The sequence below is a fragment of the Hylobates moloch genome, unplaced genomic scaffold (assembly GCF_009828535.3).
Source record: "Hylobates moloch isolate HMO894 unplaced genomic scaffold, HMol_V3 SCAFFOLD_15, whole genome shotgun sequence".
In the NCBI taxonomy this organism is placed as follows: Eukaryota; Metazoa; Chordata; class Mammalia; order Primates; family Hylobatidae; genus Hylobates; species Hylobates moloch.
Window position 1 is genome coordinate 87269611 of NW_026652290.1, and position 19256 is coordinate 87288866.

The window sequence follows — 19256 nt, forward strand, 5'->3', positions numbered from 1 at the left end:
CTGCTGTGTTTTTCTTTGATGATTTCTTGCTACCATTATGACCTTAGAGCAGGAAAAAAGTAAATGCTGCCTCAGGAAGGAAAAGGGAGTTATGTAGACAGGAAGAAGAATTGAAACTCCAGAAAGGATTCTAAGAAGTAAAATACCATTAAAGGAATCTAAAGCAGAGAGGTTTCCCTGAGAAGAGACAGTAAAAATGTTAAGACTCTTTGAAGAATTCCTGCACTGACATCTCTTAGGTAGTGATTGGCAAAGGCAAGATGGTAGCATAATGATCTGGGATAGGGCATAGATTTTCTTCAAAAATGAGATTAATGTGGCAATTCCTAGGTTTCCTGGGGCCTAGACAAGATTCTACCAGCCCCAGGGACAGCTGCTCCATGGAGATAAAGAGCCCCCCGACGACAGCTATGAAGTAGACCCTATCTAGGTATTGGGGATGGAGAAGGTCACGCCTCTGTAGTACCAGGAAGCTCTGCGGTGGCTGTCTAGCTATTTGTCCAAAGACCAGTGAACATTCTGCATGATAGAGCCAGCAATTAGATGCCACCAACACCCAGACCAGACCATTTGAAGTGATCGGCAGCTGGAGCCAGCAAAGAACAGACCATGAGTTTTATTGGCCATGAACTTTGGCCACGTATTTCAGACAGGTGCCCAGGGTACAGACCTTGCTGACCATATTGGGTCAGAAACCCAGCTGGTAAACTCTGTTCCCTGTCACTGTGAGGATACGAGAGTTTCTCTCTTCAGCCAGTTGCCATCTTGCTTGGGAGGAGAGTCTAAATGATTAAACATTTTCCCAAAGATACTTAGGTTAACCTAAAGAATCAGTTTAAACTTCCAGACACTGTTTTGAATCCAAAGACCTTTGTAAATGAAAGATTTCCCTTCCCCAATCCTCCCACAATCATCTGGCCCAGTAGGATGGTTACTTACGAGAATTAGTTGCAGGGATCAGTTGCAGAGAAATAAAAAGGCCCAACTAACTTGTAAGTCATTGTATTTTAACTCAACTCTGTATTTAATAGCACCACAGGCTGGGCGCGGTGGCTCATGCCTGTAATTCCAGCACTTTGGGAGGCCGAGATGGGCAGATCACGAGGTCCGGAGATCGAGACCATCCTAGCTAACACAGTGAAACCCTGTCTCTACTAAAAATACAAAAAATTAGCTGGGCGTGTGGCAAGTGTCTGTAGTCCTAGCTACTCAGGAGGTTGAGGCAGGAGAATGGCATGAACCTGGGAGGTGGAGCTTGCAGTGAGCTGAGATTGTGCCACTGCACTCCAGCCTGGGCGACAGGGCAAGACTCCGTCTCAAAAAAAAAATTGCACCACAGATAGGAGACAATGCATGTGAGTTCTCTTAAATGTAATTGAAAATATCAAATTGGATAGAATCCTCCAATATGAAAAGCTTCTCACTTTTGGTATACTAAATACTGCTAACACAGAGTAGGAAGAAAGTTTGTACATACTTACTGGCCACAAGTTGATTTTATTTACAGCACTGAAATAAAGAAAAATGGAAATAATCCATTATGTTTTAGTTAATTTCTTATGTTGAACATAGTTAAGATTTTTTTTCTGGGACTCCACAGTGTGAGGGGAGAGATAACATCCTAACAGTATTCCTTTTTCTAGATCAGTGACATTTGCATCGATTGTGGTGGTCTCCATCCTTCTCCTTCCTAATGCTCTAGGGTTTGGGTCACCATCTTAGCCAACTGCCAACAGATTTTCACTACTATCTCTTTCCCACTTTATTCCAGGTTTCTCCGAATTATTTTGTCATTCTTCTTCATTTAATTACCACAAATGCCCACTATGAGAGATATTATTAACTTCATTTTGCAGATAAAGAAACAATGGATCCACACAGTTAAGAGAAGATATTTCTAAATATTTATTGCACATAAAAATGAAGAGAAGCGGCCGGGTGCAATGGCTCATACCTGTAATCCTAACACTTTGGGAGGCCGAGGTCGGCAGATTGCCTGAGCTCAGGAGTTCGAGACCAGCCTGGGCAACATGGTGAAACCCCATCTCTACTAAAAATACAAAAATTAGCCGGGCATAGTGGTGCATGCCTATAATCCCAGCTACTCAGGAGGCTGAGGCAGGAGAATCCCTTGAACCTGGGAGTCGGAGGTTGCGGTGAGCCAAAATTGCGCTACTGCACTCCAGTCTGGCTGACAGACCCCATCTCAAAAGGCATGGCGGTGTGCGCCTGTAGTCCTGGTTACTAGGGAGGCTGAGTCAGGAGTATTGCTTGAACCTGGGAAGCGGAGGTTGCAGTGAGCCGAGATCGTGGTGACAGAGAGAGACTCTGTCTCTTAAAAAAACAAAAAAAGATGACAAGTTTGGTTTTAGCCATAACCTTATGAAAAGTGTTATTCTTAAAGGAGGTCTGTCCAGTACAACTACAATGTACCGGTCAAGGAGGATGCCAGAGTGCCCCGCCCTGGCCTCTCCAATCACATGGAACTCTGAGAATCAAGCTGAGAGGTGGAGAAAGGAAACAGTCAACATAATCTCCAAATTATGTTGCTGGTAGTTGGTGGTGGGGCCTTTGGGGGAGGTGATTAGGGTTAGATGAGGTCATGTGAGTGGGGGCCCATGATGGGATTAGTGGCTTTATGAGAAGAGGAAGAGAGACTTGGGCTGGCATGCTCCCTCTCTCTCGCCATATGATGCCCTCTGTCAGATTATGACACCACGAGAAGGCCTTTGCCAGGTGCTGGCACCTTGATGTTGGACTTCCCAGCCTCTGAAACTGTGAGAAATAAATTTTCTTTATAAATTACCCAGACTCTGGTATTCTGCTATAGCAACACAAAACAAAGACAGACAATGCCCTTTTTCCTGCCATCAAAACAGAAGATGGGGATGAGGGTAGGAGTTCTCAAGGGACTCTCCCCAAATCTGAAGGAAATCACAAACTTGCAGTGCTGCTTGGAAGGTGTCCGTCAAGACCCTGGGTTTACTCTAGCTCTGAATTCCATTTCCGCTGTGTGTGTTTGGGGCTTGACAGGGATAGAGAGGGTGATGGTGATGATGGTGTGGTCGCTTTCTCTTTAATCCACAGCTGTTGAAGTTTTGACCACGTTAGGGCCAAATGTAGAAATTAACCTAATTTTTTTTTTTTTTTTTTGAGACAGAGTCTTGCTTTGTCACCCAGGCTGGAGTGCAACGGCATGATCTCGGCTCACTGCAACCTCCGCCTCCTGGGTTCAAGCAATTCTGGTGCCTCAGCCTCCTGAGTAGCTGGGATTACAGACACGCGCCACCACGCCAGCTAATTTTTGTATTTTTAGTAGAGGTGGGGTTTCACCATGTTGAGCAGGCTGGTCTCAAACTCCTGACCTCAGATGATCCGCCTGCCTCGGCCTCCGAAAGTGCTGGAATTACAGGCGTGAGCCACTGTGCCTGGTGACCTTCTTTTTAAATATACTTCACCTAGAAATCCATTCTGTGAGACGAAACCTGAAAGTGATCATACTCCCTGCCAGTCTGAGGTGACCAGGGCGTGGCTTAACTTATGGTTTCTAAACATTTTATTCCCAAAGGAAATATTACAGGGAGGGCCAATACATACAACAGGGAAAGGCTGACAGCTCTAGGGGAAACTGAGGGCTGACAGGAGCCCCGCCCTCCACTCTTGCTCTTCCTGCCCCTCCCACACATCCTGGGAGCATCCCTTCGGAACCCCACAGGCTCCACAGAGTGTAGTTGGAAATCACTGCATACATAGAAAATATGAGCAAGAAAACCACACATGAAGAATTATTACTAAGGGCTGCCATAAGCATCATGCTTGTCTTTTGGGGAATTATGATTCATTAACCAACTAAGAACGTACCACCATTTCTTCTAGCGTGCTTTATCCCAGGAACACTGTGTGCACAGAATAGCTTGACTCCATTGCCACAGTGGCCATTTTAAATTTTAATAAATGCTGTCCCTTTGCTTTGGTTCTCCCTAAATATTCGAATTAGATCCATTTTTATGGTCCCAGAAACGTGCTAGATTTAACAGGAATCATTAAAATGTCTAAAAACATATATTTCAGGGAACTCCCAACATAGACAGTATGAAGAAACACACACACACACACACACACACACACACACACACACACACATATATAGTTCACTTATATAAAGTGAAATGGGTAACAATTCATGACAAGTGAAGTGATATTAGAGGACAATGTATGATTAAAAACCAAGCCTGTTGCTCAGAAAATAATTGCTCTAGGAATTCAGTACTAAGATTGCCTTGTATCACAGTGGCATCCTAATTATGGTATACAGAAAAATGAAGGAGGTTGAATTCTGCTCTCCTGGGCCCTGGTCATGTCTCACCTGGAATGTTGACTTAGCTCTGAGCACCTCACTTTAAGAAAAACGTGGTCAAAGCACAATGGGCTCTGATATGAGATCATGTCTTATGAAGAAGTGTTGGTAGAGTTGTAGCTGCTTTGTTTGGGGAAGGTAGTACACTGGTGTGACCCTTACTTCACCAGGGATTTTCATGGAAAAGAGTATGTCTAGCCTCTCTACAACCCTTCTTCCCCTCTATCCTCCCTATTTACCTCTCCAGTGGGGTGGACACCAGGGGGTGCCATTGATACAGATTACAGTGTGAACTGTGTCCCTTTGAGCTGTGCAAAACAGTGGCCCAGTCACTGCCTTTACAAAAAGGGATTTGAGTTTTTCCATGTGGTTTCAAAAAGTAGGTACAAATTAAAAGGTCAGAAAACAAGGGTAGTGAGATTTTGGCTTAAGATAAGGACATTGTAACAGTGGGAGAAGATAGAATGAGTGGCTCTAGATGTGCATGTTTGGAAAGGAGTCATTCAGAAGGAAGTCTGTGCCTCTAAAATTGATAATAATGATAGTAACCAGTGAATTGCATTTATGTGACGTGAGTGGCCTTGTAGTATTTTACGTTTTTCGCAAGTGGTCTCCTTCTTCATAACTACACCAATACTTCTAGGTAGGAATTATAATTATCTTTATTTTATAGATGAAGAAACTGAAGTTTGGACAAATTGCATTACCTTCCTAAGGTCACAAAGAGAACAAATTTGTAATTCAGTCTGTCTAATTTCAGAATGCAAACTCTTAACCATTATGCCACAATGCCTTTCAACAATGAGTTACAAAATCCCATCTTTCTTAGCATGTTCAATTGCTCAATTATTGTGAAACTTGATCTACAAATAAAATTAGATCTTGACCTTCTACCTCAAGGGGTAAAATCATTTCTATGGAACAAGGGTAGGTGAGATGGACTTGTCTTGCTCTCACTACTCACTGCTACCTATGTCTGGGACTCAGGGGTGAACCTGCACACCTGGGCTCCAGACGGGGAAAGCTGTTCTACGCATAGCATATGCCTCCAGTTCCAATTCTATAATCTCATTCACCCAATGAATGAAAGATGCGCAAAGGCTCATGCTGGATATTTTGATTTTGTCATTTCCCAAATGCCCTCTCCAAAAATCACCTTAAGGAGGCAACATGTGGTCTTACATGATACTTCGGAGCTGCTGGTGGGAGCAGAAAGGAGCAGAGCCCATTGGAGAACACTCAGTGCTCAATGTCATGTTGGAAACACTGAGATAAAAAGGAGAGGCAAAGCCTTTAACTATGTGTGCATCCGACAGCTGCAGCTCTTATTGCTTGTGCTATGTCTGTGAAGTGAAGACCATGGTGAGACCCTCACTGAGGCTCTGTTAGTGTTAAAAACAGATGTTCCTTCAACACTCACATCTTAGGTGGCCACTTTCACGGGGTGGAAAAGGATAATCTAAACCTTCCTGTTCTTGCCAAAATAACCATGTGTAGGTCTTTGTTCTGCATGTCTCTGGAACACACAGATAGATTTCCAAGCAGTGGGAACCTCCTGTCCTGTTCAGTTGTTGGACAAACTCTTGTTCTGCCCATTTCACCCTAGTTTCCTGAAATCCTGGCAGTAGGGCTCCCATGACTGGAGCCTGTGAGAGCCTCCTTTGTCAGGAGAGTTTTCACAGCTAAAGCCATCAAGGCTGACAGTGAAGGGCACTGGGCTTCAAGCCCATTACAGTGATGACAGGTATTGCCTTGGCTGCCCGAGCTGAGTGGTCGCCCCTCTGCAGGTCTGTCTGGCTCCATCCCAGGGAAGAAGGCGGTGGAAGGTACCCACGCGCTGCAGTTGGCTCTGCCTGGCCATGGGGGAGGATGGCAGAGGACTGACCTCTTGCTGCTTCAAAAGGGTGGAAGTTGTTTTGCCCTTTAAACTGATAGAGAAACAAGCTGGAACAATAAAACTAATCCGCCGAAGCAATCCAAGCATGGAATCCAGAAATGTATACTCAAATCTTTTCTCCATTTTCTTTCTTCATAAATTTGGAACATTTGTGGCAGAAAGAGAAATCAGAAAAAAAAAGGATTTAGAAAAGAGAGAGAAGTAGTTTAGAGGGTTGCATAGGGAGGCAACACGATAAAGTTGGAAGAAAAATGGACTTGGAGAGAGAACAGTCAAATCTGGGCCTGCCTCTGAGTGCCTGTGTGGCCCTCGGCAAGTTTCCCTTCAACTTGAAGACCTGGGTCTCTATGATCCCTCTCAGTTGCAAGATTAAGACCTAAGAGTTCTTGCTTATATAAACAGAATTCTTCCAAGGCCATAATTATTCCCATAATCAAGAACTATTTATTAACTAAGCACCAGTGTGTGATTTTCTCAAGATAAGAGCAAGAAGAAATGGTCCTTACAGGCTAGATAGCTGCGACATGGACCAACAACTAAGCATATCTAAAAATTCAACTAATTCATAATATGAATTCAAAATATGAATTGAATAAGCAAAAAAAAAAATATTATACCATGGGAGTTGAATGTTTTGACAGGGGAAATCCAGGCACTGACTTTAGGATGGTACTTTCTGTTTTGATTGAGCCTGAGCCACACTGGACTCTCTGGCACGGGCATAACCCAAGCATCTGCATGGCAGAGTTGTGGCTCATTGCTATTTGCAACAGACAGGAAGGGTGGGATCAAACAAAAGGAACCTTCTCGGTTGACCATCGTAAATGCTGAAGACCAAGGCTTCAACTCACTTACTGCAGTGGATTTCCTTTAAAGGATGGCCTTGGTCACCCTGGGGAGATTTAAGAAGGTTTAAGTAACTTAACGAACACTCAGTAAGGATTGGGATCAGGATTCTTCTCCAGGGCTAACAGTTTTAACTGCCATTCTACATTGCCTGCCTGAGACAGCTGCCAACCTGGGCTTCTGTGACTACCACTCCATGCTTCTCAAGCCAGGGCACACGTTAGACTCATCTGGAGAGCTCTGTGAAGCCATCCATGTCCAGGCTCACCCACAGAGTCCTCAGTTTTCTCGGTTTGAGGAGGGGCCTGTGCACCAATACTTTTTAAAAGCTCCCTCTGGGTGATTCTAAGTACAATCAGGGTGTGAATCACTGATGTCCATAATGAAAAGTGTCAGACTCCAAAGCAAACTCAGGAGAAGGACTGCCTTCATGGTATGGATCCCTGGCAGATTTGAGCCTTATAGGATTGGGCTAGCAGCTTGTGGAAGCGGATGCAAATCTTCCAATCCTCTAAGGGCAGATGAGCCTCTGGACTCATGAGAACGCTGGCTTGGTAAAAATCCCCTGCATACCACAGGCCTCCCTTGGAGAAATCACCTAAAGAAACACCATGAAGAATTCATTCTGGCCTCAAATAGTTACATGGATGTTTGTTACAAGAAGATACATTTAACCACTGAAGTTCCTACTCATTGAGTGAACCCTGCCTCCCTCCTCTCTGGTTTCCAGAAACAAGGATTTTTTCCATACTCCTCTTACTTCTTGCCTCATGGCTAATGCCCATGGAGGTGGGGTGAGTGACCTGCTGGTGACCAAGGGAAATGAATCTGCACAGGAAACCCAAGCCCTCCCTCCCTCCCTTCTCATTAGAAGCCAGCTTCCCCTGGAAAACAGCCACATTCTGCTCTGCTTTATCATGTCTGTGTGGCCCTCCCTGAGTGGGAAACCTTAAGTTTTGTAAGATTGACCATAAGTGTGGTGATATTTCCTAATTCCAGGGAATGGAGCTAGTCATGCCACACATCTTTGCTGTTCTCACGAACTGAGGTAATTTTTATTTTTATTTTTTTGAGGAAGGGTCTTACTCTGTCACCCAGGCTGGAGTGTAGTGGTGTGATCATAGCTCACTGCAGCCTTGGCCTCCTGGGCTTAGGTGATCCTCCCACCCTAGCTTCCCATGTAGCTGGGACTACAGGTATGTGCCACCTCACCTCCTTTTCTTTTCTTTTTCTTTTTTGGAGAGACAGAGTCTTCTTATGTTGCCATTTTGAACTCCTGAGCTCAAGTGATCCTCCTGCCTTGGCCTCCCAAAGTGCTGGGATTATAGGTGTGAGCCACTGCACCCTGCCCAAGGTAATATTTTGACCTTCCTTTACCTTATTCTTTGTCCATCTCTTAATTAGTTTATAACTTAGATGGGAAAAAAGAAGTGTGTAAATAAATAAATCTTAAATAAATCCCTTCAGTTCCCCATAGAATGCCATTTTCCCCTAGCTGTCTATTCATGTAACAAAACGAACAAGAAAACGCTACAAATTCTCTCCCTATTTATACTATCCCACCATTATGTTATAACTCTCATTATAATGTTTTAGTTTTTCCTTGAAATAATAATCATCAACCCATTTGTAAACCATATGTTTCTACCCACAAGTGACAACCAGAATTTCAGGATTAATTGCAAGAGCCATAAAGAGCTTTCTGGTCATTTCCCTAAGAGCCTCCATGAATAGTAACAAGGGCGAATAGTAACCCCCGGCTCCAGCTGTCCCCACTGCCGTGGCAGGTTATGATACTTTCTTTCCTTAAGTAAAGGCCGAGAGAGATGGCTTTTCAGGACTTCCAGGGTCTGTATGACATAAAAAGCTTATTCCAGTAAAGGGAACAAGACCCTTGTCATCTGACACCAATGAGATGCTCTTCCCTTGGCTGGCAGGGATCTGGAGGAGGAGGAGCAGATAACCTTCAGCCTAAATAAGCAATACCATCATTATTCTGGAATCTCTCTGAAGTATGGCTGGTTACAGTGCGGAATTCCACGGGGCACGGGACTCTATCCAAGGCAGTAAGTTATCATAAGGACCTCATTATAACAAAGGCTCCAGAGACAGTGTCAGTCAGCAGGCTTCAAGGTAGCTGGTAAAATTCTGGTGCTGGTCTGTTTAATCACTGCATGCTTATTAATACAGTTAAGCCTCAGTTACAACAGAATCAACAGCCCAATTTGTCACTCATCCATTCCTTGTTCCGTCATCGCCTGGTTGAGTTTCTGGCTTGTTTATTGGGCAACTCTGGGTGTCGGGCAAAATGAATGCCTCTTGTTTGAAATGCCTAATCCAGAGGCTTTTCACCTATGTGTTGTTTTCTCTCACCAGCACCTCTGCTCTGTGCCATGCTCTTGGCTAATTGAAGTTGTGAAAGGCGTGAGGATTCTGGTCATGGACTCAGCTCTCCCATAGGGGTCTGACACCAAAGCAATGGTCACAACAGTGAAAGGAAGAATCCATCTGGCCAGGCTCAGGTGGTTCAAGGCCTTCAGAATCTGCCTTGAGACTCTCGCTGGCTTTAGACTGAAAACCATCTTGGCCCCGTCCATCCATGTAAGCAATTTAACGACAGCTTGCAAAGCACCGAGCTTTAACAGAAAGAAGAGAGGAGCACGGCACAAGAACTTGGACTCCAGAAGAGCTGCCTAACAGATTATTTTTCTGTGGTATTTCATGAGAACAAACGAAGTACGAATTTTCCTTTTGTTCGTCTGGCCTTTGGCGTTGTTTACCTTCTTTTTATTCTTCTGAACTGTACTTTGAGCCCTGGCAGCATTTCTGTCCTAAAATCTTATTGTCAGAGGTTTATTTGTCAGCTTTTCAAATCATATCTGATAGAGTGAGTGTGCTGCCTTGACTCATCACTTTACTTCAGAAGAAATACAGCTCACCCTTTAAATGACAATGGTGATTGTCCACAGCTTTATGTTTTCTACACTGAAGTGGCAGGCTTCATTTAAAAATAATGTTTTCCCTCATCAAAAGAGAACAAGGGTAGAACCCTCAACTCTGCTGATGTCTGGGTAGTGACCTAACACCCATGTTTTGGACAATCACTCACTGTCTTAGATCAGGTTTTCATTGCATGTAGGATAATTCTTTGTCAATGGTAGTTTTGTCAACTGTGATCTGAGGTAATGAGGTTTTCTACTTTTGCTTGAAATTTTGAAAATATGCAAGCTTTAAACATTTGCAAAGTTGGATTCTGTTTTCTTTACAAAGCAATCTGATTTGCCGATATTCTTTCCATCTGTCAGGGGATGCGTGATGTGGTGTAGACTTAACGTGCTGCCTTTCTGGAACATGGACAGAGTAGCAGCACAGAAAAATGAGCATTTCAGCTCTGTGATGATTTGTGAAAAAAATCTCAGATCATTGAGCAGGCATTTTGCTGACACCTGTGAAAAGTAACCACATGAGAGAGCGTGGCGTGATGGTCAGAGGCCACATGCTGGAGCTGGACTGATTGAGTCAAATCCCAGTGGCTCAGCTGTAATGAACTGAATGGTGGTCCCCAAACAATAAATGTATCTCCTAATCCCTGGAACCTGTGAATGTGACCTTATTAGGCAAAAGGGTCTTTGCAGATGTAATTACATTGAGGCTCTCAGAGATGAAAATATCCTGGATTATCAGGGTGGGTCCTATATCCAATGACAAGTGTTTCCTTATAGGAGACAGAAGAAGATGCAGACCCAGAAGAGACGAAGTAAAGATGGAGGCACAGACTGGAGTGAGGCTGCCACAGGCCAAAAATGCCTGGTGCCAGCAAAAGCTGGAAGAGGCAAGGAAGGACCCTTCCCTGGGGCTTTTGGAGGGAGTGCAGCCCTGCTGATGACTTAGTGTTGGACATCTGGGCTATGGAACCATAAGAGAGAAACTTCTGTTGTTTTAAGCCACCCAGTTTGTGGTACTCTGTTATGGCAGCCACAGGAAACTAATACACCCTTTACCACCTGAGTGACCTTGGCCAACTTACTTAACCTCCATGAATCAGTCCCTTCAAAGGACCACCCTCCCCGCAGGGTCACTGTGATGATAAAGTGCTTTAGCATAGGTGACTGGTTTAGACCAGGGCCTGGTACCTAGCACATGCTATGCCAGTGTTTCTATCATGGCAGCAGCAGATGCAGCAGAGCTTAGATTTCAAATGTGTCCATGCTGGTTAGAAAAGTCACAGTCTGGGACACAGGCCACTTCTGGAAGAATCTCCCTCAGTGGATCCCAGTGTTCCAGCAATGTTTTCCAAGCAGCTGAAGAACAGGAAGCAGGAACAGGGTTCCCTACAAGAGCCATTATTCAGATGCCTCTACATCTGACTGGTTTTGGAGAAGTGTGACTTCCGGAGGTTTATGTGCTGGGACTTTAACAGCATACATACTAAAAGCCACATTTATGTTTCCTCAGATGCTGGGCTGTCTATGAGCCTTGACCTGCCTGAGAAGATTAGAGGCAGGCGCCTAATCTGATCAGTCAACTCAGTGAAACAATGGCATTGATTAAAGCCATAAGATGTTAGGATTCTCTTTTCTTGGTGGCCTAAAAGGTCCCATTCCTTTCCCAAAGTGCTTAGCTTGATCCCATCCCAGGAAACAATTTAGGGTGGAGGAGAGCCTGGCCACAGATCATGCGATCATGTATGACTAAGTCTACTTGCCTTCATGGAAAGATACATGGAGTTTTGGGCAATTTCTTTGAAGCCCCTCTAGAGGCTTCTAAAGATTGTTTAGCGCCATCTGGTTTTCAATCCTGGATGTCAAACTTGTTGATTTTTGCCCTGGACGATCTGTTTTTCAACTTCCCGTGGAACCTTTCCTTTGGGCCAAGTAGGGAAAGAAATACTATATTTTTAATCCTTTTTGTTTTGCCTTCTCATCCCAGTCACAGCATTAGAAAGGGAAAATCGACTGTCTGACAAAGCTCTGAAAGATTGGACATGAAGTGCTGGCCTTGCTAACTGCAGGGCACCTCCCTATAGATTGGATACCTTTTCCTTCGCTCTCTGATAAAAAGTGAGACAGACTGAGCATAGTCTTGTGACCATTTAATGCCTGTGCCCAGAACATGGGTCTGTACCACTTGCAGCAGTCACAGTGGGGAGGAGCAGGGACCCTGGGGTCTGCCTGCCTGTATCTGAATTCCAGCTGAGCCCATTCCGAGGCCAGTGCCTGAGAAAGTTATCTGAGCTCTGAGATCCAGTCTACTAGCCTCACAAATGAGATTGTGACAACACTTACCTCAGTGAGGCATTGGACATCATCTCATTTAATCCTCAGCATGCCTCAGTGTCTAGCACTTAACAAGCTCCCATAAACATTAGGTATTATTATTCCTTAATATGAATAGCATTTAAAATAATAAAGTGGGAGAGAGCAATGCTGCATGCCCTACCACTGGCCAGAGAGCTTGCAGCAAGGAGAATGCTTAGGTGGAACACACAGGCCTTTTCTGTGTTCATCCCATTCCAAAGGATTTGGTGTTGCCATATATGGAACATGAAGATTAGAAATGGCCATTTCCAAACTGGTGAATCCCTTGGTGCCTTTTTCTCCATTGTGATTCATCTGGGATACCCTCAGTTTTCAGTGGTCATGGTCATTCCAAACCAGCCATGAGCTGGGAGAACATTGTACTATGGTAAACCCAGGGCCACCTGACCAGAGCTTCTCCAATTTTATAAACCCAGGTTGTAGATGGGATGATGGATGCAGGCTTCCCTGGCAAATATTTCCTGGGCATTGTAGACACTGTCACTTCTGGGGGGGGCTGCAGTTGCCTCATTGTATAATTCTGGTCATCAGAAAGGAGGCAGTAATAGATGAGCTGCCCTTCTGGACAAAATGACATCTCTCTAACTGGAAAAGGTTAAGAAGCTATTTTCTTTTCCCCCTCTGCAACCACTATTTATTACATGAGATTTCAGAATGATGATGATGATAAAAAAGCAAGTTTATAGAGACATCATGAGGTTGTATAAATAAAATAAAGTAATATCTGGGACAGATATACCAAAGAAAATTGAACCCCAAATGTCTAACTTTGCAGTCCATACTCAGCCAGAACTCCCAATGAATTAAAACACAGACTGCATAATTATGTACACAAAATGCCTTTAAAGTTGCTCCATAAATTTGGAGAAAAAAGGATAGTCTGTTTAAAGCTACTAGGGCAAAATTCCTTACTGTGGGTTTATAGGCACTAGTACAAGTGGTTCCCAAATCCCCTTTTGTATTTTTTAATTATAAATAAGAAAGAACAGAGTCTCCCCTTGCAACTTCCACTTCACCGCAGCCTCCAGGCACAAAGGACAGAGTTCTTGGAAAAAAGGAAGGCTTAATTCCAGGTCTCTAATAGCAAAGTTATAGTCAGACTGAACATTGATTATATTTAAATCCACCATATTTTTCCTTTGAAAACCACATATTATTTAACATCTTGAATGCTTTACATTGAATTTGTTGAAAAACTCTCCCTGTGTTTTCAGGCCTTTATCATAATTTTGTTTTTATTTTTTAATTTTTCTTTTCAAATAAGTGAGAGAATCAAGTTAAATATGCAATGATATGTAAGTCATTCGGTTAATATGGAAATTTTGGGCCAGCCATGGAGGCTTTTGGCTGTAATCTCAGCATTTTGGGAGGCTGAGGCAGGCAGATCACTTGAGCCCGGGAGTTTGAGACCAGCCTGGGTAACATGGAGAAACCCTGTCTTTCCCCAAAAATACAAAAATTAGCCGGGCATGGTGGCATGTGCCTCTAGTTCCAGCTGCTCGGGAGGCTGAGGCACAAGAATAGCTTGAGCCTGGGAGGTAGAGGTTGCAGTGAGCCAAGATCACACCACTGCACTCCAGCCTGGGTGACAGTGCAAGACCCTGTCTCAAAAAAAAAAGAAAGAGAAAAAGAAAAAAAGAAGAAAGGAAGAAGAAAGAAAGAAAGAAAGAGAGAGAAAAAAAGAAAGAGAAAGAAGAAGAAAGAAAGAATGGGAAGAAAAAGAGAAAGAAAGAAAAAAGAAAGAAAGAGAAATTCTGGGAATTCTAGCTTTCTCTTGGTGCATGCTCTCATTCCATTGAAATCAAGCAGTTTCTACATGAGGCAGACAAGTTCCTAGGGTATGCAGAAAGGGGCAATATCTTGGTTCTTGCTTCAGGAGAGCTAACTGCTGCTGGGACCTACAGTTGAGCAATGACTCAGGGACCTGGCTGGTAAAGAGGAAGGAAGTGGCTATGGGAAGTTGCTGTTAAGTAACTGGAGCCCCAAAGTAACATAAAATTGACCAAGTCATCCCACCCCCAACACCTACCATTACTGAGAGTAACGGTGTGGAGATAGCCATGCAGGCTGCTGGGTCCATTTGTCACTTACTTGAGTTCCCTTCATTACAGCTCTTAATGCTACTGAACTCTAATTACATGACATGGAAATGCATGGGATGAAGGAGCTGGAGGGGATTTGCCCTCAACTCCACAGTCCCATGAGAGATTGATTCGTCTTTATATAAATAGCTATCAACTAAATTGAGATCATAAGAGTTATATCTTTGAAGATACCATATAATTGCATTCATAAGAAGTATTCAAGATCACCATTTCATAAATTTTTCCAATATCCCTATGAGTAGGGATTGTTATTCTCATTTTACCAATGAGGAGTCTCAGTAGTAAATGTAGGAAAAGTACTTGATCTGAGTAGCATGATAAAAAGTACACATTAAAACAAGAAGACATATTTTGACCATCAAACTAGCAAGGATATATAAACCATAAAATTAACAACGTTTAAAAAATAATGCTTTATGCTGGCAAGGTTATGCTGACATTGAAATGAAAATTCTCTTTCTGCTGATAAAAGTACATGTTGGTTAAGCCTCTCTGAAGAGCAATTTGCAATGTGTCTCAGGAAAATTATTCATACATTTAGATGCAGTAATTTTATTTCTGAGATTTCCTTCTAAGGAAGTAATAAGAAATGTAGACAAATTTTGCATGCAAATATGTTTCTCACAATGTTTTTTTATAATGGTAAGAACTTGGATATAACAAATATTTAACCACAGGAAGTGGTTATGATACACCTACATAATGGAATATTATGGAGCCCCTAAAATTATATTTTTGAAAACTTTTAATGACATGAGAAAACATTCAGAATATATCGTTAAGTGAAAAAGCAGGATAAAACGTTACATAATAATATGATCACAGTAATACCAGAACATATGTGTAACTCCGTTCAAACTAGACTGGAAGAAATAGAACTTAGCTAACTTATTCAAGGTCAAATACCTGCCAAGCAGAGGAGCCAGCACCTAAACACAGTTCTTCTGACACTAATCCCAATGTCTCCTTCCCCATACCATGATGTCTCAAAAAATATTCCATTTGAGTAATACATTGTTGTTTGTTTTATTAGAAAACAAACCATTCATGGAATTAAGCTAAAATCCATTACTACTTTGATTAGATTCAGGAATTCAAGTAAATTTTGGGGTATTGCTCAATTTCCCCAGTTCTCCAAGTTGCTGAAGCTACACCCACGTTTACAACACCCAAGTATGATAAGCCCACGGCTAGGACTCAGTTTCCAGAATGTGTTACCTGCACTATATTTGTAACCCCCTTTAACACAGAAAGAATCATAAAATTCAATATAGAAGATGACTTGGAGAGGTTATTTTTTTCTAGTAGTTTCCAAATTGAACTAAACAGCAACATTACCAGGATGATTTTCTCAAAATACAGATCCAGGTCCTACCCCAACAGATTCTATTTTAGCAAGTCAGGGTGGAGCCCTGCCATCTGTATTTTAAATAGTACCCTAGGCAGGACCATCTTTAAACCATTCCAACCGGTGGTAGAGATGTGTCTGATGAGGTCCCTACACACACGGAGTTACATGTGGTGATTTCGCTACTTCAGGTTAGCAAAACACCTCTTCAAAACCCGGATTCATTTATAATGTGAGTATACTGGCCACTGAGTCCTGTAACTATTTGGCTCATTCTTTCAGTGGTTACTGGGGAAATCACTTTATCTTCCACTGATGCCTGCACTGGTTATTTACTGTTGCTTAACAAAGGATTCTCAAACTTGGTGGCATCAGGAAACAAGCATTTATTATCTCGTGATTTCTATGGATCAAAATGCTAGGCACAGTTTAATTGGGTGCTCCTGGGTCAATGTCTCTACTGAAGTTGCAGGCAAACTATTGGCCAGGGCTGTGGTCTCATCTGAAGGCCAGAGAGAGTGAGAAAAAGGGGAGGGAATCTGTTTCCAATTTCACTTATGCAATTATTGGCAGGTCCTTCTTCGCTGGGCTAAATCACAACATGGTAGCTGATTTCCCACAGAAAGAGAGAACAAAGAAAGCAGGAGTGAGAAAGTGAGAGTAAGAGACAGAGAGAACAAGAGAGAATGAGCAAGAAAATATGCACCCATATGCACCCAAATGTGCACCGAAGACAGAAGTCAAAATCTTTCTGTGATCTAATCTTGAAGTGACATCTCATCATTTTTTTGTATTTGTTAGAAGCAAGTCAACTTCAGCACAAAACCAGGGAGAGAAAATTACACAAGGGTGTGAAATACCAGAACCATGGCTCATTGTGGTCCATCCTAGGGAGTATTTGATGCACTGTCCTGGGCAAATGGCAGAAATAAATTCCATACCAAACCACCTTCACCTCTATCCTTCAATTTCTACTTGGTAAGTAGGCAGAGGTGAGGCTGGAGTGAACTCTGCATATTTGTGATAGTTAAACCAAGAGCGCCAAGGCAGAAGGAAAATCTGCAAGTTTAGTGTGGGCCAATGCTGGCATTTTCAAACATACAGCATGAGCTGTGAGGGTCATCTTCAGTATCAATGGTGAGACTTGGTTAACAGTGTCACTCATTCTTTTTGTTCTTTAGAGAAGTGCACATTTCAAACAGCCTTGAGGACTACTGTTCTCAACTTCTATTTTTGCTGGCTCTAACTTGTGAAGCCATATTCATTTATTCTAGAAAAGATACTTGAACTTCATTGTCTGACCTCAACAGCAACTTGCTCAGGGGGCTAACGCAACTATATCTTCCATTTTCTTTGAGAGGGAGACAGCAAATATTGGGTAAAAAGTAAATGCATTTATATATTTTTATATGTATATAAGTATACAGTTAACTGTTGAACTACACACACGGGTTTGAGCTGTGCAAGTCCACTTACAGGTGGATTTTTTCAAGCAAATGCAGATTGAGGGAGGCAAAACCTGGGTATAGGGAGGGCTGACTTTTCATATACACAGTTCTGTAGGGCCTACTGTGGGACTTGAGGATGTGGGGATTTTGGTATACACTAGTGTCTGGAACCAATACCCCTCGTATACAGGGGACGCCTGTGAGTGTACTTGTATATATGTGTGTGTGTATGTGTGTGTATATATTTATATGTGTGTCTATACATGTGCACACACATCACACTTCCTTGGGACCATCTGGAGTGCCTCAGCTTACCCCACATGTCCAGCTTAGCCTTGGTAGCAGAGCCTTCAAGTAGTGTGAACAAAGTTAGGTTTCCAGACTCAACTAGTTTATCCACTAGATCTACCATGTAGAGTTAAATTCAACTTACCATCTGGTTGCCAGATGATGAGTGCTACAAGCATTTTCCAGCATCTCAACTTGCTATTGAGTCACAGCCACAAACAAAAGCAGCAGATACAGCTGCCCGATGGCCGCAGCAGATACAACTGCCTGATGGCTGCTTTTAGGATGCAATATTTTCTGTCTCTCCCCATGAAATCACTGGTGAAGAGGGAGTCCCCTTTGTCATTTCAGCTGCCAAGACATTTCATGCTAATGAACTGTGAAGGGGAAGTCGCTAATGATGTGAAATCCCTTTTTATGGCCAGGGCTGGGCCAAGGCCACCAGAGGGGTGGTGGAGAGGTTCTTAACAACAGAGGCTGATTCTTCTGTTGGTGGAAGGTGAGAGGACAGGCCAATCCATAAACAATGCCCAAGGACTCTGGGGGCATCGGCCTGCTTCCATAAGCCTCTATGCCCTTCCTCTCTGACACCTCAAAATTTTATATGGGAGCTTAAGTTAGCTAGGTTCAGAGGGAAATAGAAAGAGAAATACTTTTGGCAGATCACCTAGAAAAACTAATAGTAATTCCCAAGGTACCTGTTTGAATTAAGGAAAGTCTCATAAAAAATTGCTATTCCATTGGAGTCCACGTCCACCCTAATTCAAGCCAGCTGATGGCCCAGAGACGTGAACGAAGGGGTGGCCAAGGGAAGCATGTGTGGTACAGTGGAAAGACCCCTGCTTGGGAGTCAGAGAATCTGGTCCGTGTCTTGTGTGACCTTGTGTAAAACACCAGAATTTTCTGAGTTTTATATCCTTATCTATGTGATATCATTAGCTACTTCAGGTGATTGTTATGAAATTAAGTGAGATTACATCCGTAGAAAGGGATATTAAAATGCTGTCACTATTTTTAAAATGTATATATTTTTACCATTTTCTCCCTGTGGCAGAAATTCTGCTACCAGAGAGGTATGACTCTTTGGGATAAGGTGCTGTTCTCTTGGTGACCTTAAAAAGCAAATGTCTTTGAAAAAAAGTAACATGGGATTTGTGAGTGATCAATCAATAGATTTCCCCAGTAAATGGAGATTTTTTTTGTTTCTTTTAGAGGCATTTTATTTAGACAACTAAAAACAATTAAATGTTCAGAAGCAGTGTACAATGAAAGAGAAATCAAACCAGTTACTTTATCATGTATTCCCTCTTCTTTACAACTAAAGCAAACAAAAAAACAAAGGCATTCTGCTTTAAGGAAAAAAGTCAGAAAAATAAGCCAATATATTTTTCTTCTCCATAATAACATAAACAGCTACAAGAACCCTAATTGCAATAAGAGAAATTGGATGTTGGCTTGTATATATTCATCAAAAAGATAACAGGCCACTGTACTACAAGAGGATAACTCCACCTCTCTTCATCTGATACTCTTGAGTTTTCACTTACAGGTAACACCAAGTTAGTTGTTCCAGCATTGGAGCTAATTCATTGTCCCCATTATTTACTGCTCTTTCTGCCTTAAGCAGAGAGTAACTCTGGAAGGCTGAT

At 42.7% G+C, this 19256-nt stretch overlaps 1 long non-coding RNA gene across 1 annotated transcript in view; it reads left to right on the plus strand.

The window, feature by feature from the left end:
- The window catches only part of LOC116483991 (uncharacterized), a 49061-nt gene extending 37954 nt beyond the window's left edge, over positions 1-11107 (plus strand). Inside the window, exons 3-4 of the long non-coding RNA XR_004252415.2 lie at positions 8349-8454; positions 9477-11107. This is a non-coding gene — a long non-coding RNA (uncharacterized LOC116483991). The remainder of the gene's footprint in view (positions 1-8348; positions 8455-9476) is intronic.
- Positions 11108-19256: the final 8149 nt, after the last annotated feature.